General features: G+C 42.9%; 1 non-coding gene across 1 annotated transcript; it reads right to left on the bottom strand.

Annotated features, from left to right (window-relative positions):
- Positions 1-9880: 9880 nt before the first annotated feature.
- On the bottom strand, positions 9881-9953 carry TRNAT-UGU (transfer RNA threonine (anticodon UGU)). Its single transcript has one exon. It is a non-coding gene; the product is annotated as a tRNA-Thr (tRNA).
- Positions 9954-17393: the final 7440 nt, after the last annotated feature.

Genomic DNA, 17393 nt, shown 5'->3' with positions numbered 1-17393 from the left:
AATTATATCCTTCACTAATTTTTCAATAGGTAAGCCTTATCAAGATAATAGGTCTGATCATCCTTTGCATTAGCTGGCATGTTGCATTGTTATTGTGCTTTGAAAGCCTCAGAAAAAAGTGAAACCTGATTTGGCCAAACATCTCTCAGTGTCTGCAAGGTTTCCTCTTCCCTGTTTTCTCACCATCACTCTCTGCTATCACAAAACTCTTCGGTGCTAACTCAAATATATCAGAAACCTTCTCATGCTTCTTTCAGGGAAAAAACCTACCAGCTAGTATTAGAAAACACAATTTTGCATTGTAGGATCAGAAAAGGTGGCAAATAAATGTTCTGAAGGATTTTTGTGGGTTTTTTGAGACACCTAAAAATTAGAGAAAGTTGAAAGGCAATATTAAGTGAAGCAGGAATGATTGTGTGTGGGAAGGTAATGAATTAATTAAGAATCATACAATAACCTTGGTTTACCCAGAAAACAACAGTTTAACTGATTAAATAATTTTTATTTGAGATCTTTAGGAATCCAAACAATTTTAGAAGTTGTCTGCAGCTTTGACAAAACCACATCTCAGAAATTCAGGGCATGTGATAATCAAAGATGAGCACTCTGTATAGAACAGCACTTAGAAACTTCCAACTCTGATGATACAGGCTAAAAAGCAGTAACTTTTAACTTATCGTTAAAAATCAAGCTTGTGCAGAACATATAGTTAATTCCCGCTCTTAGTCTTGCACTTCACTGACACTCAGTGTCAATACAGTTCCTTCCATCCATACATTTTTTTACATATGGACTGATGGTCTTGTCATCCATGAGAGCCAAATGCTGAAGTCCTTACTTAGCATCTAGCCAACATTTCCTCAGGATGAAGCCTGTGCAAGTTCTGAGGTAGGTATGAGTAAAATGCTGACTGATGATGCTGCCACAGAGCATGAAGTATAAGTGAATTGACATTGCTTTCATTCGAATGAAATACACTGAACCAAGAGGCACAGCTGAACTAAGTAGGTCTCAAATTCTGGTAATTTAGTCCCACTGGACTTTAATTTCACACTGACTTACATGACTTTAATTCAATTGCCAGTAAATGATTGGTGTCCTTTTGACTTAAGTAAATATGGCATAAAATTTATGAGACAAAACAATATAGATGCCAACATAATCTTACTTTAGGATTTTATTTCTAACTTAAACTCTGTAGGCCATGGTGGGCAACTGTATTTACAAGTTTGGGGATTGTTGATAGCAGGAGGATATAGTTGGTTCAGGAAGGTTTATTAAAAAGCAGCCTTGGTAAATAGTTTAGTGGAGCATTGAGGATTAAGCAAATTATTCAGCCTGAATCCACATCGTCTGCAAATCTGATGTTTATAGAGACCTCTGTATTGCCCAGACCTTTAGCAAACTATTTTTAGTGGCTAATTGTCCAGCTGCATTACATCTTCACCTAGATTCTCTTTCATAGCCAAAAGGAAATTGAACCACTGAGGAAGCAGAAAAACCAAGCTGAATATTAAATGACATTGGAAATGCTGGAATAGTGGGATAGAAATGTCTTACAAAAAAACGAAACTGAAAAATAATCACAGGAAATCTATTTTTAGGGGGGACATTTTTTTAAAAAAAGATTGAACTTGCCTGTGAGAGTGTGTTGAAAAAGCATATCTAAGGGCTTCTGTGGTGGGATAAAACAACAAAGAGATAGAAATTAAAGACCAGCTTTTAAAAAGCAGATTAGAACAGTAAGAGATAAATGCAAATGAAGGGTCAAAGCAGCATGAAGCCAAGAGAGCAAGGATGTGTGGAAAGCCCAGGGGAGGATGGAGGAATGGATAAATGACATGCTGGATCAGAGGCTTGAGCTGTTACAGCAGCATCACTGAGGGCTGGATGAGATATGGGCTCCTGTCAGTGGTGGTTTAGGAGTAGTAGGTTTGGCTGCACCAGCCTGACGTTTTCTCAGATGCGTTTATCAACTCTGTTTGAGGGCAGCTGGCCCTTGGCACTTTGCAGCTCTGAGGGGAGGAGCAAGAATTGATTCTTCATGACCAATGTTGCTGTGCTTGAATGCAGTCACTAATTCCTCTGCACAGCTGCACACCAAGTTCCCCTCATCCCTGCAGCACAGCTGGAACACAGCCTGTCTGCGCTGTATGGGGCTGTGTACTGTAACAGCCCCAGTTTATGAGGGACACCTGTAATACTTCAGCAGTCTGCTTTTTCATCAGCTGGCCGGAGGGGAATTGAGCAGACACGCTGTCGTGCTAAGCAAGCTATGCAGAATGGGGCAGAGAGATGAAAATCACAGTGAAAAGTAGGCATTAAAAATCTCTGCTTCTAATGTCAAGGGTTTATCTGCACAGCTTCTATCAGGTCCAGACTCAGCCCTGTGTTGACATTTTTTTCTCTGCTGCTCAGAACTTGGAATGTGGGCTATTTGTGTTAGCATTTTAATTGTAATAACCTCAAAGGCAATGTTTTGAAAAGCTTCATTGAACTAATTGGCTGACTGACATTTTTAAGCTAAACAAGCAGCAGTGGTGTTGCAGCATGTCACAGCTAGCACACTGTCTCCAGTTACATCTTTGTCACTGTGCTCATTCAGGACGCAAGCTCTCCATCAAATGCTAACTCCTTTATCATCCACGTTTTGGGTTTCTCCCTGGCTCAAATCTGGAACACACAAACTGCTTCACCAAGTGGGAAGCATGAGCCCAGAAGGACCAGCTCGGGCTCACAGGCTGTGCATTGGACTCAGTGAGCTCAAGCTTCCAAAACCAGCCATAAGGGACAGTTGGAGCAAAGCGTAAGAGGCTCAGTCTGGGCTGAAAAAGCCAACCTGTGGTGTTGGACACTGACTCGGATGTCAAGCTCCTGAACTCCAGATTGCTGTGTTTTCTCTGCTATTGGTACCTAACGTGGACAAGTTACAGCTCACTCAGGTATTTCACCACTTCTAAGAATCACATCAATGGCAACACAAAAGTTGCCACAGAGCCTTTGAAATAGGGTCTGATTTTTGAAAAAAAGCAGACATGTTTCCCCTCTGAGTACACAGAGCAGGCAGCAGAGACACACTGCTCAGGCCAGCACCCAGCAGAAATGTTTTCAAGGGGTAACCAGCTGATTTTAGAACAGTCATGATGACAGCGCTTTCTAGTTTTATTCCTGCTGTTCTGCTGGTAAGGAGTCTGCAGTTATTAAGCAGTTAATTATAACATCTGAACACGCTTTTTTTTCCCAATAAATCCAGCCTGGGTAGTTAAAAAAAATCAAGTAGACTCAAATGGCCCTTCTTTGCAAGGTGAACTGAACACTCTGCTGGCACACACATATCTGATTGCCCTGGAGATCTGCTGCACACGCACTGTGATTGTAATTTTTCAAGTTTTACACTGAATAACAGCTGCTATTATTCATTGAAAGAGGACCCAAATATACTAGCATTTCCATCAGCCTCATGGGAGAATACATCTGCAGAGCCCAGGAAACTCATTAAATATAAGGAAAAATATAAAAATCATAGGAAAACTCCCTTCTGTTCAAAACATAAAAGAAGCAGGGAGAGCTTTCTCATACCTCTTCTTAGTAGCCTGCTGACTGGAAGGGTATGTTACCAAAGGCTGGGCTCTCTGCACCAGAAAGGAAAACTCTTTCTGATTCACTAAAAACATTTACAGTTTAACTGAGTAATGATCAAAAATCAGTGAACAATCTACAATACAATAACACCCAGAATGATACCTGGATGTAAATACTATTGTTTCGTTGCAAATCCAAGATTTAAAAAAACCTGGCATATTGAAGGTCATCTGGTTTTACTCTTGCAACTATCAGTAGTCTTCATGGAAGCCCACTTCTGCAAGTACGGCAGATACTCTTCACGTAGTCAGTTCCTGGGGATTTTTCTCACCTGGCGTCTAGAATAAAACAAGTTACAAGTAGTAACGGCAAGTACCTTGCTACAAATTAAAGATGCACTTCCCAAGTTCTTACACAGATCATTCTAAAATGACAAGTCCAAACAAAATGTAATACTCGCATTACTCAATGCTTAAAAAGTTAAATAGCTGAGGAATTTCTAATCTACAGGGAAGGTCTCTCATGGATTACACTTCAGTGTCTTAAATTTAAGCTTTCTCTTGTTATTTACTTTGTTTTAAAAAACACAACAGTGCTTTCAATGTAAATTAAACATAGAAATTCTACATCCTTGTCTTGAGGAAGCCTCTACAGAAGGATGTGGTGGTGTTGAAGTTACAATCTCTTTGTTGCATAGTTCAACTGTATGGCTTTTCAATGCTGTGTTTTATCAATAAAAAAAAAAAAAAAAGCATTTGTAGAGACAGCTGTCTCTATACAACTGCTACATGCAGTGAGAAATACTCATCCTTGTGGGTTTGCTCTTAATTTCTATTACAAATGGCTTTTGGTATGGATTAAAGTTCTTGCTGTGGTGATGCGATCGACAGTACCAGTCCTCTGAAGGGAATGAGCAGACACACTCATAACCTCTTCTCAGGAGGGAATGTATCGTGATTTGAGACTGTTTACACGTACAGGCACCATGGTCATTAGCAAGTCTCACAGATACAGCAGGGGGATTGCAAGCAACAGCATTCTTGTCCAAAAATAGTCTGTAACTTGGTGACCCAAAGGAACAACTCCTCTGTTTATCTTCAGAAGGAATGAATGTGCTTTACTTGTGAGAAGCCTATGCACAGGGTCTGTCTGAGAGGTCATCAGATCTGTGCGGATGGGCAGTCAGATACATGCAGCATCAGGCAGTGTTCTGCCTGCTCTGTTGTCAGCAGAGCAGCCTCTGCTTTGAATAGAGGTTGATGCAGTTGATATACTTATTTTATAGTAAAAATTCTCCATTTACAGTCTCAGGGTTAATTTATCTTCACACTAAGGTAAGCTGGAACAGGATAAATTTAGAGAACCAGTCCTAGAGAAGCAGGCAAGAAAACAGAATTATCTTTTTATTTTTCCTAATGCTTTAGGGTCATATTTCTAAATTTTACTTAAGCTTTACCTTGACCCTAAGACTAGTTCTACTCACATACTAATTTCTGGTCATCTGAAAGCCAGAAATATTGTAATATGCTGAAGAGTCCATTGAGTTTAGTGATGTCAGCAGGGATTTTTTTTGTCTATACGTAAGATACATAGAGTCTAAACAAACAGTGCTTTATCCTTTCTAAACTCAAGCTCTCTTGCTCTTTTGCATCCATTCTCAAGTCATAATAAATTACACACACACAAGATTACTGCTCCATACATTTCATTATATTCAGATCTATTGCATTGTGCCTAGATGCCATACTGCCAGGACCTGGTGTTCCCATCACTAGATGACAAACTGCATGGAAAAAAAGCCATGTTTTATCTTAGGCAACATCCCTCTACTGAAGTTCACCATCAAAACCTATAGACAGACACAAATATTAAAGTATAAGCAAGGTTAGTATCACATGTTGCACAGTTAGTTTGTTAAGTATCTTGGGGAGTTGCTATAACATATTCCTGTTTGCTTTATTTCTATTCTTCAAGTGTTAGGAAAGATTCCCTGAAAATATAGAAAACATTATTTTTCTTTAAAACACAACAGTCACTCTCCTGGTGAACACTGAAGGATTTAATTCATCTGCGCTTTCTCATTATCAAAGAGGCCCCTGTTCTTTTTAAGCATCCTTATTCATATGCTAACATCACAGTAAATAACATCCATACTCAAAGCCAAATGAGTTCATTAGTTGTCCCTCCATCCATAGCTAACTGGCTCAGAAATATGGTCTTTTGCCAAGAATACCAGTAAGCACAGATTTATCTACTGTTACTCCCCTGTGAAGATTGCCTTGCATCATCATTCAACGTCCTAATGCATTGAGCTCCCACTTCATCTGGGAATGCATTTGGCCTGCATCTGGTCTTGAACAGCGGTATGATAATTACTTTCCTTTAAAAGGGAGAGATTTCTTGACAGAGGAGGAGGAAAAGAGGCAAGGACACAGCTTGATCTGGAGGTCAGGCTGGGGTTAAACTATGACATGAGGATATACCAGACTGGATCAATATTATAGCTGGTGATTGTGGTGTTCAGACTTCTTTCTACCCACCTTCAAACAGCTCTTGCAAATTTGTTAATGCCACTCCACAAAAGGAACTCTGCACAGGACCACTAAACCTGTAAAAAACCATGGTCAGGCATCAAAGTGTGGAACCTGGAAGAGCCTGACTAGGAACATGATAGCTTGTCAGGCACGAGGAAATTTGTGGTGTTTTACCAACCAGAACAGAATTAAAAGAGCAATGTCTGACTAAAAATAGTATCTTTAGAAGACAAACACTTTTTTTTTTTTGGTGTTACTGTTAACAACTTAGGTTATTACAAGTAAACATTTTCACTGTTCATTGAAGACTTTGACGTCTGTATTTGCATCAGGTGAGGAAAAAATGTCTCAACTTTCACTTTTTGGCTTTACCTCACTGGCACAAATCCAAAGTCATCAAACTTTAAGTACTTGCAGAAAGTCCAGAAACACAAGTCAGAATTGCTTTAGTTATTTTCTGACTAAACAAATAGAAACATTCTTTATTAATCTTAGATTTTGAGAGGGCTTCAAGTTTGGTGGGAGAAAGGTTGTTTGGGTTTTTTAGAAATTTATGATGGTTTGGCAGCATCTGTACAATATTAAAACATGTGTGATATTGAAAGAGTTTATATTTCATTTTTCTTCTGTTGACTAAATCAGTTTCACAGTCATTGACTTTGATTCCCTGTTCCCATTGTCAAAAACGATATCACACTGCAGTAAGCTATGCTTAGGTATGTCAATTTTTGTTATATGTCTGGAAGGAAAAATAGCAGACTCGTGAAGAAAACAGTCTCTTCCTGTGTAAGGATTCCTGCTGTTTAAATGAGCAAGATGGATATAAATTTCCTGGAAAAAACATAACAAGCAGAAATATATCTGAGATGAGCTCAGAATGCTTTGCAGTGATGGGAAGGTATCTGTCTTTCCAGACACTGTGGTAATTCTCAGGAGCTTTGCTAGGGGTCCAAAATGAAAACACAATTAGTACTGTCCATGCCCCTCAGCACAGGTTGGAGAAACAAACCGTAAAGACATTTTCGAATTATATCACCAATGACTGTATCACTGGACCTAGTGAAGGTCACCTCAGCTTTTTTGAGCAAAGTTTTGACACTTTTCTCACTTTCATTAACAACAGCTACTCATAAAACTTCCTTTATAGCAAGAAAAGGAGTGCAGATGACATCATTTGTCGAGGATGGAGGAAATTTCGGGGTGACTCAGCTGGGGAAGGGAATCCCATGGGGGATGGAGAAGGCAGGGAAAATCAGCGCAGAGAAGGCCTGGGCGCATCTCCTACTCTCCACTCATGCATGTGGACGAATGCCCTGGGGGCAGGGGAGGTGGTACCCATGGCTGGTGCCACTGGGCAGTGCGAACAGGTCCCACAGAGAGGCATGGAGCCATGCCACCAGGAGGAACTGCCCCGAGCCCCTGGCACAGTGCAGCCACGTTGACCGATGGGCCAGTGTGCCCCGGCAGTCCCAGTCCCTGCCCCAGCTGCAGGAGTCTGCAGGTTTCTGCCTGTTTAATTGTAAGGAAATATCTTTGAAAAATGAAAATTCGAGCACATCATCAGAAAACTCGGAATTTAAGCCAGCACGCCGCACTCTGGGCTCCGCACGGAGGGCCGAGGCTGCCAAACCAGAAGCCTCCCCCAGCAGGCACATCCCCCTCGTAGCGGCTGCTGGGGACGGTCAGGCCTGTCACAGCCCCAGAACTGCAGCGCTTGCAGGTGAGGGGCTCTTAGGTACGGATTTCGGAAGTGAAAGGAGGAGTGTGGTCCCTTGTCCCTTCACTCGCCCCGGCTTCCTCTCCTTTCTGCTTGTTAGAACCGACGCCGCCCGCTCTGGGCCCAATTTTCAGGTGCTGCAGGCCCACAGCACCGCTCCCCCGGGCGGTGACCAGCGGGAGCTGTGCCCGCCGTCCCCGGGCGGCCGCGGCCAGCCCGCTCCGAGGAGCTGGCTCTCCCTCTGGAGGCCTCCGGCAGCATCGGCCGCGCTCCGCCGCTTATGTAAGCGCCGCGAACGGCGAGGGCTCGTTCAGGAGAGCCCTAAAATGGAAGCGCAATTTAAATGCTAACGTTGGGTGGCTTAGCTCCCACTCACGCTTCCAAACTGCGATAACGGCACACGTAGCAACCTGTCAGCGGTTTAGAAAAGCCTCTGTGGCGGCTCATATATATAGCTACAACAAACGGGACTAGCTGAACCCTATTCCTATAATATTTGGTGGATGTAGGGAACACGGCAGCCAAGCATTGCGTGCGTGATCTTCCCTTCCACGGCTAAAGCGTTATAGCCCCATCCCCTGAACACAGACACCGACTACACTGGGCTGTGCCGGCCCCAGCTGCAGAGGCAGCTCCTACACGTTCCTTCTGGATTGTCCTGCGAAAGACTAAACAAACCACGCAGCCTTTATAAGCACATGCATGACTGCTCCGTAAGAACATCTGTGGCATCCCAGGGATCTGGTAATGCTCTGGTTGGTCATGGCGAAACCCACCTCCCTGTCAACAGAGAAACACTGTACCCAGCCTTCGAGCAGACCCCTGGAGACAACAGATCCTCTCAAGGGATGGGTTTTATCCCTGCCTCAAGGACTCTGGGAGGGCTGCTGAACCAAGGAATGGCTAGGATTATAGTCAACTGCTTACACTGAGATTAGGACTAAGCACTGTTTTCCTGGATGGGACAGGGAGCCGGTGATGCAAACAAGGAGTCATTCCATGCAAACTCTTACGGGCAAGAACCCCAGAGCACAGCAAATTCAAATGCTTTTTGGGCCTAGTGGCACAGCATAACTCCTGCCGTAAGGGGGAAATAGCCTGTCAGCCCCCTGCTCCTCTCACCACAGCAATGGCAACTCATACAGCCCCATGCATCGCCACAGCTTTGATCTACTCTCAGCAGAGAAAGGAGGCTGGAGAGAAGCTGTGATAGCAGCCGGGAGGATACAACAGGGACTGCAGTGCTCCGCCACAGCCCACGCGTCTTTCTCGACACATCAAACTGCAGCCTCCAGTGTGCCGAGCCGCAGCCTCCAGCAGCTGCCTGCCTGTTCAACAGCTCTGCCACGGTTTGAGCCCCTTGCAGCATGTGCGCTGCAGGTGTTGTCCTTTCCCCTTACCAAAGCGTACATATTAATTTCCCTGCTTGATGTTGGTAACGATTGCTGTGGTGTCTCCAGTGCTAGAAACTAAATGCCTTGCTCACAAGATTTCTGAAAAAAAACCCGAATGTATATTTTTAAAGTGTGGTGCTCAAGTGGATTTGTGTGGAGGTTTCTAGCTCTTTCTATAACCTAAAAAAAAAAAAAAAAGGCAAAGAATTATTACACCTCCTCTGTCCAGCCTCCAGCACAGAAATAAAACCAACAGCTCGGCTTGCCTGACAAGCTGTGAAGAGTCAGATAATCCTGTCCAGCTTATTCTCTCCACTCAGGGGCAATTTGTTCCTTTTAAACCCCTTAACAGCATTTTGCCAAAGCTCCCATCAGGGAAATTGTGATGTGAGCTGTACAAATATTTACTCAGCCATCCCCACACTGCTTCCCAAAGAGCTTATTCTTCCCCTGCTCCCCTGCCAGCACAAAGCACAGCCGTGAGTTAATCTGGTGACCGATATTATCGTTAACACTCAGATTTTACCAAAAGCGTGTGTTTCCAAAGCGTTCCCCTTACTAACAAGCCAACGGAGCCCGGACACACGCTCTAGTCCGCCACCCGCAAAATGAAACACCTTGCTCAAGGGATGCAGTCAACTAAAAGCACACCGAGGCCCCAGCGAGGATCGAACTCGCGACCCCTGGTTTACAAGACCAGTGCTCTAACCACTGAGCTATGGAGCCGCCGCTCAAAGTTTTCTCCGGCTGTCGCTAACGGGCCGTCACAGGCCCCCCCCCCCCCCCCCCCCCCCCCCCCCCCGCCCCCCGCCGGGCGCCCCTCCGCCCCCCGCGCCGCCGGGCACAGCGCCCTCACCCTGCCCGGCCGGGCCGCCGGCCCCTCCGCCGGCCCCGGCGGGAGAGGGCTCGTCCTGCAAAGCGGCGTCGCGGCCGCCGCCGGGAGGAGCCCGCGGCCCACCGGCAGCCGCTCCTCGGCTGGCGGAAGGCTGGCGCCTGCCCTCCCTCTCCCGCCAGCACCGGGCGATCGCTCACTGCGCTTAACGCCGCCGCTGCGGGGGGAGCGGCCGGGCCGCAGAAGGGTCCCTGGGACGTTTGCAAACCGAGAAATAAAACAGATGGGAAATGCACGCGTCCAGTCAAGCCAAAAAGAACTCCCAAGAAACCCCAAAAACACAAGAGGAGAAATCAGATGAATGTCTGAAATGCAGCCTGATTTTTACAAATTAGGAGCAAAATTTGTCACCACAAATTAGTATAATATGGTGCAGGATGTTTTTTTCTGAAAAGGCTGGGTCGTCTTGGGAAGTTTGAGAAGCGCTGCTGAAAGACAGAGGTATTGCCCCGGGCTCTGTAAGCATCCCTTGCTGCCTGACCTCCCTGGGCAGCGCTAACCATTAACCTGAGAGAAGGTTCCTAGCTTCTTCTCTCACCTGGTACCTGCAAGCCACCTTCACAGAGGTTATGGACTTCAGAGCTAGGAGGTGGAATCTTCAGCTAATAGCTAAAAGTTGGAAGGTAGCAATGCTGCAGGACTCATTTAAGTGTCCCGCATCCAGTGCTGGTAGCACAGATGCCTTAAAGATGCCTTGCAAAGACCTTTGGTCGCTTATGGCTGGACTGAACTTTTTTTAAACTGCATGCAGATAAAATTATTTAAATTCCAGGTGCATGCCTTTCCAAAAGCAATATTCAGGGCCCTGTCTTGATTCTGTAGTAATACCTGTTTTTATAGAATTCAGACTTGGATCATCAGGTGGGAAAGGTTTGCAATGGGATAGCTCATAAATCTGGGTTGTCTTGGAGAAGTCTGATGAAGAACACTATACAATGGAAATAACCCCCAAAGTCCACAGCAGGATCAGGGTCTGCAGTACTCTGGGTGCTACATGTATAAATAGGTGATTTCTGCCCAAGGAGTTTTCCTATCAAAGGATTTTCTCACATTAACACCCCCCCCCCCCCCCCCGATAGTTTGTAATAAATGACAGCAGTAAAATTTGAAATTAAACTCTGAACAATTATTGCTGACTCTAGGAAAAAGCTCCACGGGGCAGCTAGATCATAGATACAGTCAACAAAGCAGCAGGGGGCAGGTCCATTTTCTCCACTGAATGATATTCATTACATGGGCATGAATTCAAATTATTGTAAAAATATTCAGTGAAGGTAAGTGTTTAAATCCACTAAGAGTGTCCTCTTAATTTTGTATTAACTCTGGAAATAAAAAGAAAGTCTAAGTTGTATTTCTAGTCATCATGACAATGATATACTTGTTAAAATTACAGATCTATCTATTAATCAGATATTATTTGCTTTGTTTCTTGCTAGGGACATGTCTCCTCAGCGATATTATACTTGCTAATAAGCCATGTTGCAGGCTTTTCAATCTTCAAAACGATGATGACTGCCAGTGGCAGCGGTAATGCTTTTCTAGATAGCAGAGATCTATCAGAAAATTTTATAACAGACATGTGTGTGCATGTGTGTGTTTATGTGCACATGCAATGGAAGTTTGAGAGAACACAAAAGAAAACAAAAGGCATACAGATTATTCATTATCAAGATAGTATTGACATGATTAGTTGTTATACCTTGGAAAACAGAAAAAATCCTATTACCTTGTAAAAGACCTTGCAATTTTCTCCTGTGTGCCTCTTTTCAGGCCCAGCCTGAGTTATCACATGCCCATCTGTGAACTTTGGAAAGTCAGTGAAATCCCCACTGGAGGCTGTCATGCAGAAGTCCAGAACATATTTTAAGCATTATTAAAAACACACACCCTACCCCCCAAAAAAACCCAGAATGCCCAACAAAAAAACCCTTTATGGAAACTTGTTACACGTTACCATATTGTCCTCTTAAGCTTCTCTGTTGTGTCCTTCTGCTACCCCACATCACTGTTAAGGCATAACAACCAAAAAATGAAGGTTTTTTAAAGTTCTGATGGGGATGGATCTATCACCCCTAGGGTAAGAGCTGCCCCAGATTCCAGCTGTAGGACAATGGGACCCTCTATGAACAAGAATATTTGTACTAGCTTTAGTATTTAAAACCCTTACACCCTTAAGAAAGGCAGTCCTCAAGAACTAATGGGCACATCCACTGATGAAATTAACCTGGGAAAAGCAGACAGTTCTGCTGTGAAAGCAGGGATACAGAATGCAGCTGATACTTTCCTTAAGAGCTGAGACTCACAAAGACAGGCTTGCACAAAACCTGTGTGAGAGCTGGCAGCACAGCTCAGGCGGTTGGCACTTACCTTCTCACTTCAGCAGGGGCTGACTGCTGGGGTGAAAGATGCTCACCTTCCCTCACACACCAAAAGAAACACATCAGCTCTGATACTTGAGGAGAACAAAACTGAAAGTGGCAGCACATATCAATGGGAGGAGTAAAATATTTTCTGCATTCTTCAAAGGGACCATTATCAAAAAAACCCACAATGATAATTAAAAATGAATTCTTACCTCTCTTATCATCTTAAATGACTGAAAGGATTTGAAAGCTTGGCTTTTTCTTTCCTTGCTCTCTCTTTATTCAAGGCTCATTTACAGCAATAGAACAAGATTGACTGGTTTTCATTTGGTCCTGGAAGACATGCGCCAAACCCCCAAGGTAGGAATATTGATTCTTGATCAAGCAGTTTTTTAGTCCAAAAATGAGTGGCAAGGTCAGAGGTTTCTGAATTCAAGATTAGAGAATGGACTCATTTCTCAAAGTGGAGCTAATTGTGCTTTAAAATTTTCATGCGCTGGCACTTTGTTGCTATGTTCACATCACTTTAGGGAATGTACAGATCATCTCTAAAAACCCCTCAGATTACTATGGAAATAAGGATCAACAAATAAACCAATAAATCATTTGCATTCCTACCAGTACTCTTCTATTCCTCTACACTGCTCTATTTTATCTCTCCTCCCCCTATCTTTCAAACACATCTTCAGAGCGAACCAATATCTACTTGGCAATATTCCTTTAAACACATACTCTTATTTCACCTCAGTATTACTGAGTATCCCATCTTTTTATAACAGAGGGTGATTCTTTGCATATGAAGTCTAAAAGTGCTTGCCTAGCATAAGCTACCAACATCTATTATTGCCATAATCACTCCCTCACTAAGTCTGTACATCAGTACCCGAGCTGGGAAACCCTCCGCTTCTTCAGTGCATTAGTATTGACAAAGCTAGTCCTTCAAATACATTTTTAATAACCTTTTTATATGGTGCAATATCACTGAAAGTTCACTGCATTTATTTTCATCAGTTCAGAATGGTGGAATTTCATATGAAAGGATTGAAAAGATTTTTCTGTTAGTGCTCTTCATTTTAAGGGCCCCAAAACATTAATGCTGTGAAAGTTAATATTCTGGGCTGATAAGTCATCTGGTTCTGCACGCATTGCAGTTGGGCTAATGGGAGAAACCAGAAAAGTAGCTTTGTGGATCGGGAGCACTGCCAAATTGCAGGGATCTCCTCTAAGGTTGATGATTTTTCTCTCTTTTTTGTTTTGTTTTGTTTTGTTTTGTTTTGTTTTGTTTTTTTTAATGTCACTGTACCAGAACAGTGGCATAGGCTGCCTTACCTGAGACATCAAAGGGGGGTACTGAGGACCTGCCTCTTTACTGTTTTCCACCTTTTTCAGGCACTGACACTCATGCCCAATGAGTATAACATACTGCAAAAATAGCATCCCTGTGCGTGAGTGGCATTCTAGCCTTTATTGTGTTGGAGGCTCCAGCTTACAGCTTTCAAGCTCTTAGAAGCTTTGAGGCTAAGTCCAGTCACATATAGCCACGTGGTAGATGTACTCATGCCTTGGACCATGGACTGGTCCTGCTCCTGAGCTCACCAGGTCATAGCACGGGTTCGGACCCGTGACACAAGGCTGTGGGTGGGGGCAGCAGTGCCTGATAGCGTATTCCCCCATTTCATTGCACCCAGCTGCCTCTTTCCCAGAGGAAAACCTCCTGTGCTGGGCAAGTGAGGTGCCAAAGCAGAAGGTTCCTGCAGGAGCCATGATGCAAGTATCTGAACAAGAAGTCTCCTGGCAAGGAGAAGGAGACAAAGTCCAAAGAGATGAGTTTGCAGACTCAGCACAAGGCTCCAAAGGTCCGCCCCAACCAGTTGCCTAAATTCCCACTAAAGTAAGGGAAGAACCAGCTCTTAGGTGGTAAGTTGGGTGGTCACATCTCTGAAGCTGTGTGCACTTCAGGCGCCATCAGTGGGGCTGGGACTGACTGGGAATCTTCCTGGCAGTCTGAACAGGCGAGTCAAGGAATAAATTGATTTGCCTTGCACATTTACAACATTGCTTACCTATTTGGTCCCTGGTCCCGGGTGAGGTCCTTGGAAGAGGACATGCCTCTGCTGTGAATCAACAGAGGATTTTGACATCATCCAGTGTCTTTCAAAAACATGAAATTCATTTTCCAGCTGTCACTCACAATTAATCTATTTATTCATGCAGAGGGGTAAAATTTAGTTCTCTCACATTTACACAGCTATAAAGATCACCTGTGTGTTCACTACTCCAGCCTGTTTCCTGAGCGAAGAAGGAATTTCTCGAGAGTGGACCAAGACTGCTTCCTGCAAAGGGACTGCCACAGTCTTGTTTCCCATCACAATAGAAAAAAAATCCCTTTGCATTTCCCTCTCTTTACATCTTTCTGTATTCACTTCCATTTTTGGTTTATCTTTTCATTAGGAGGGTAGGCCAGAAGGAAGGCTCGCTGGGCAGCTCCATTGTGTGTATGAAATAATACTGTTGCAAATGAAAACACCAAAGCAAGTTTCTTTTTTTTTGATAGGCAAGCTGATAGGAAATGAGTTCCCTAAGGGACAGAGCCAGGGGGAGGAGTGGAGTTCATATAAGATTTTCCACACCATTTCATAGCTACCCAGTCAAGAATAGGCATCAAGCTACAGCGAGGGTCAACAGGTAATTTTCTCTGACACAGAGTGCATGCTGCTCATGCCATTAAACCATGTCAAGGTAATGCAGTGAATATTACACTGACTTGCCAAACTGCATTAACCGTAATGCTTTCTCTCCAAGACTTTAAGGTGATGCCTCTTGGAATAATAGCTGCATGAGGCTGCTGGGAAATCTGACCGAGTATTAGCATCTTTGCAAAGGCTCGAATGCTTCAGCCCTCTTCAAGCAGGAAAAAAAAATCTGCATGTGAATAAGCACCCAAATATTCATATACCATATTAGATATTCAAAAGGGATGAGAACGGGTTATTAAATGAAATACAGTACCTCACCAACAACAGAGCGAGACTGGTTTATCTTAAAAAGGAAAGAAACAATTAAAACCTTGAATATGATTTCAGGCAATCCTGGCAGTAAAATCAATGCAGGGACCTCTCTCATCTATAATTTTTATTTTGCACAGTGCAATATTATAAGGAGTAGAAGCAACTCACTCTGCCATTCCTATGGAAACATCATTGGGCATTACTGGAAGACCAGGAAAGTATGACAATCTCTTTGAGAGCCCCGAGAGCAAAGGCCCATTTCAGTTTATATGGAATTTCAATGTAGCCAGTATATTTCATCGCGAGCCATATCATATCTCCAAATACCTGAGTTATTTTCGCTGTTTCAGAGCGGGGGGGGAGGTTATCATATCTTCCACTCCTTCATTTGATTTCAGCTGAATCCCCCAGAAAGCAGTGCATCACTCTTCTCTACCTACATTTTATGTTGACATCCTCCTGTGAAAAATGACAGGTGTGATGAGCAGATTTTGCTTGCTTACACAAGACTTCTTTTTATAGTGTAATAAAAATTCTTCCTGTTTCCTCTCTGCACTGCTTTTAGGTGGCTAATTTAGAGTCCTGAGGCTATTCTAGTTGAAACTCTATGTCCCAGTAAGAGGCTCTGTACCAACAGCACCATATTCTCAAATGCTAAAACATGTCAATTTTGCTTGGGAAAATAACTCCAGTGTTCACTTGGGCCATTTGTTGAAACTTCAAGCAGTCTCCTGGTCCTCCTTGCTTACTGTCAATAGCAATATCGACTGTAAATTAAAACTCCACCAACTCACTTCCAACAGATGACTTCATCATCACCAAGTCGAGCTGCATCTGAACCTCAACCTGATAGTCAATATTTCTGCACCCTGTGACCAGGAACCCCAGTCCTATGTTCACGAGCCACTGAGAAATTTAGAGACCAAGGCTAAGCAGTACCATCACAGACCAACCTCAGTGGTCAGGAGTTAAGCCAACATGAAATCTGCAGAAGGAAACAGGTAGCATTTTTCTCTCTGTTCTTAGAAATGAGACAGATGGTCCCAGCACTTTCTTAATTACAATGAAGAGTTTGTAAACTTCAGTAGTTTTCCAGCTGGAATTTTGTCTAACAGAAATCACAGTTTTAGTGTTATCTAGTTATGATAGTGAAAAAGAAAGGCTCTAGACCAGAAATGAATTGATATGGAAAGATCTGGCCTTTTTAATTTTTTAAAAAATGAGTTTGCAAATAACTAGTCCAGCTTCTCAAGTAGATAGCTTGAATTTTCCAAATATGGCTAGAAAGTTGCTTTTAAAATTGGCACCTGCACATGCCAGTATAATTTTCTTTTTGTTAACGTACTTTTTAAAAACGTATTCTCATTATACTGTTCATCTGTTTTATATCACAGTGGTACTACTGAACCCTGAAATGTAAGTCTTTGGGGACCCTTAGCAGTGATACACAGATGCATTTCATATATTGCATTATTTATTTACACAAATGGCAAATAGAACTCTGCATTAATATCACCACTACATTTTTCTGGAAAAAAAGAGTACCTGACAAAAGTTGTCATCACAGCTCCTGGCAGTATCTTCAGTGTGAGTTGTTAAGGACTATTTTGTCAAAAAGCCAAGTTTCTTGTTTTGAAAAAAGCCCAAATAATTCATTTAAAATTACAGAATAAAGTGGCTTGGAGGAGCTATTAAGCATTGTGCAGTAAATAAAATCAGTCTGTTTTTAATATAGTAAATATTATTGGCTGAAAGTCATATTTTAGAATACATTTATTATAAGAAACTACTTAGATAATGAAAGTAAAGAAAATCTAATTTAATTTTCATCATTTATGCAGTTTGTTTGCTTTTTTCATTTAATTCTGCTTGGATAATGAAAACAGACCACTTTTTTCCCTTG

This window comes from Balearica regulorum, chromosome 5 (genome assembly GCF_011004875.1).
Source record: "Balearica regulorum gibbericeps isolate bBalReg1 chromosome 5, bBalReg1.pri, whole genome shotgun sequence".
NCBI classification, from domain to species: domain Eukaryota; kingdom Metazoa; phylum Chordata; class Aves; order Gruiformes; family Gruidae; genus Balearica; species Balearica regulorum.
The sequence above is the reverse complement of the archived record's forward strand: the minus strand, read 5'-3'. Positions and strand labels throughout refer to the sequence as shown.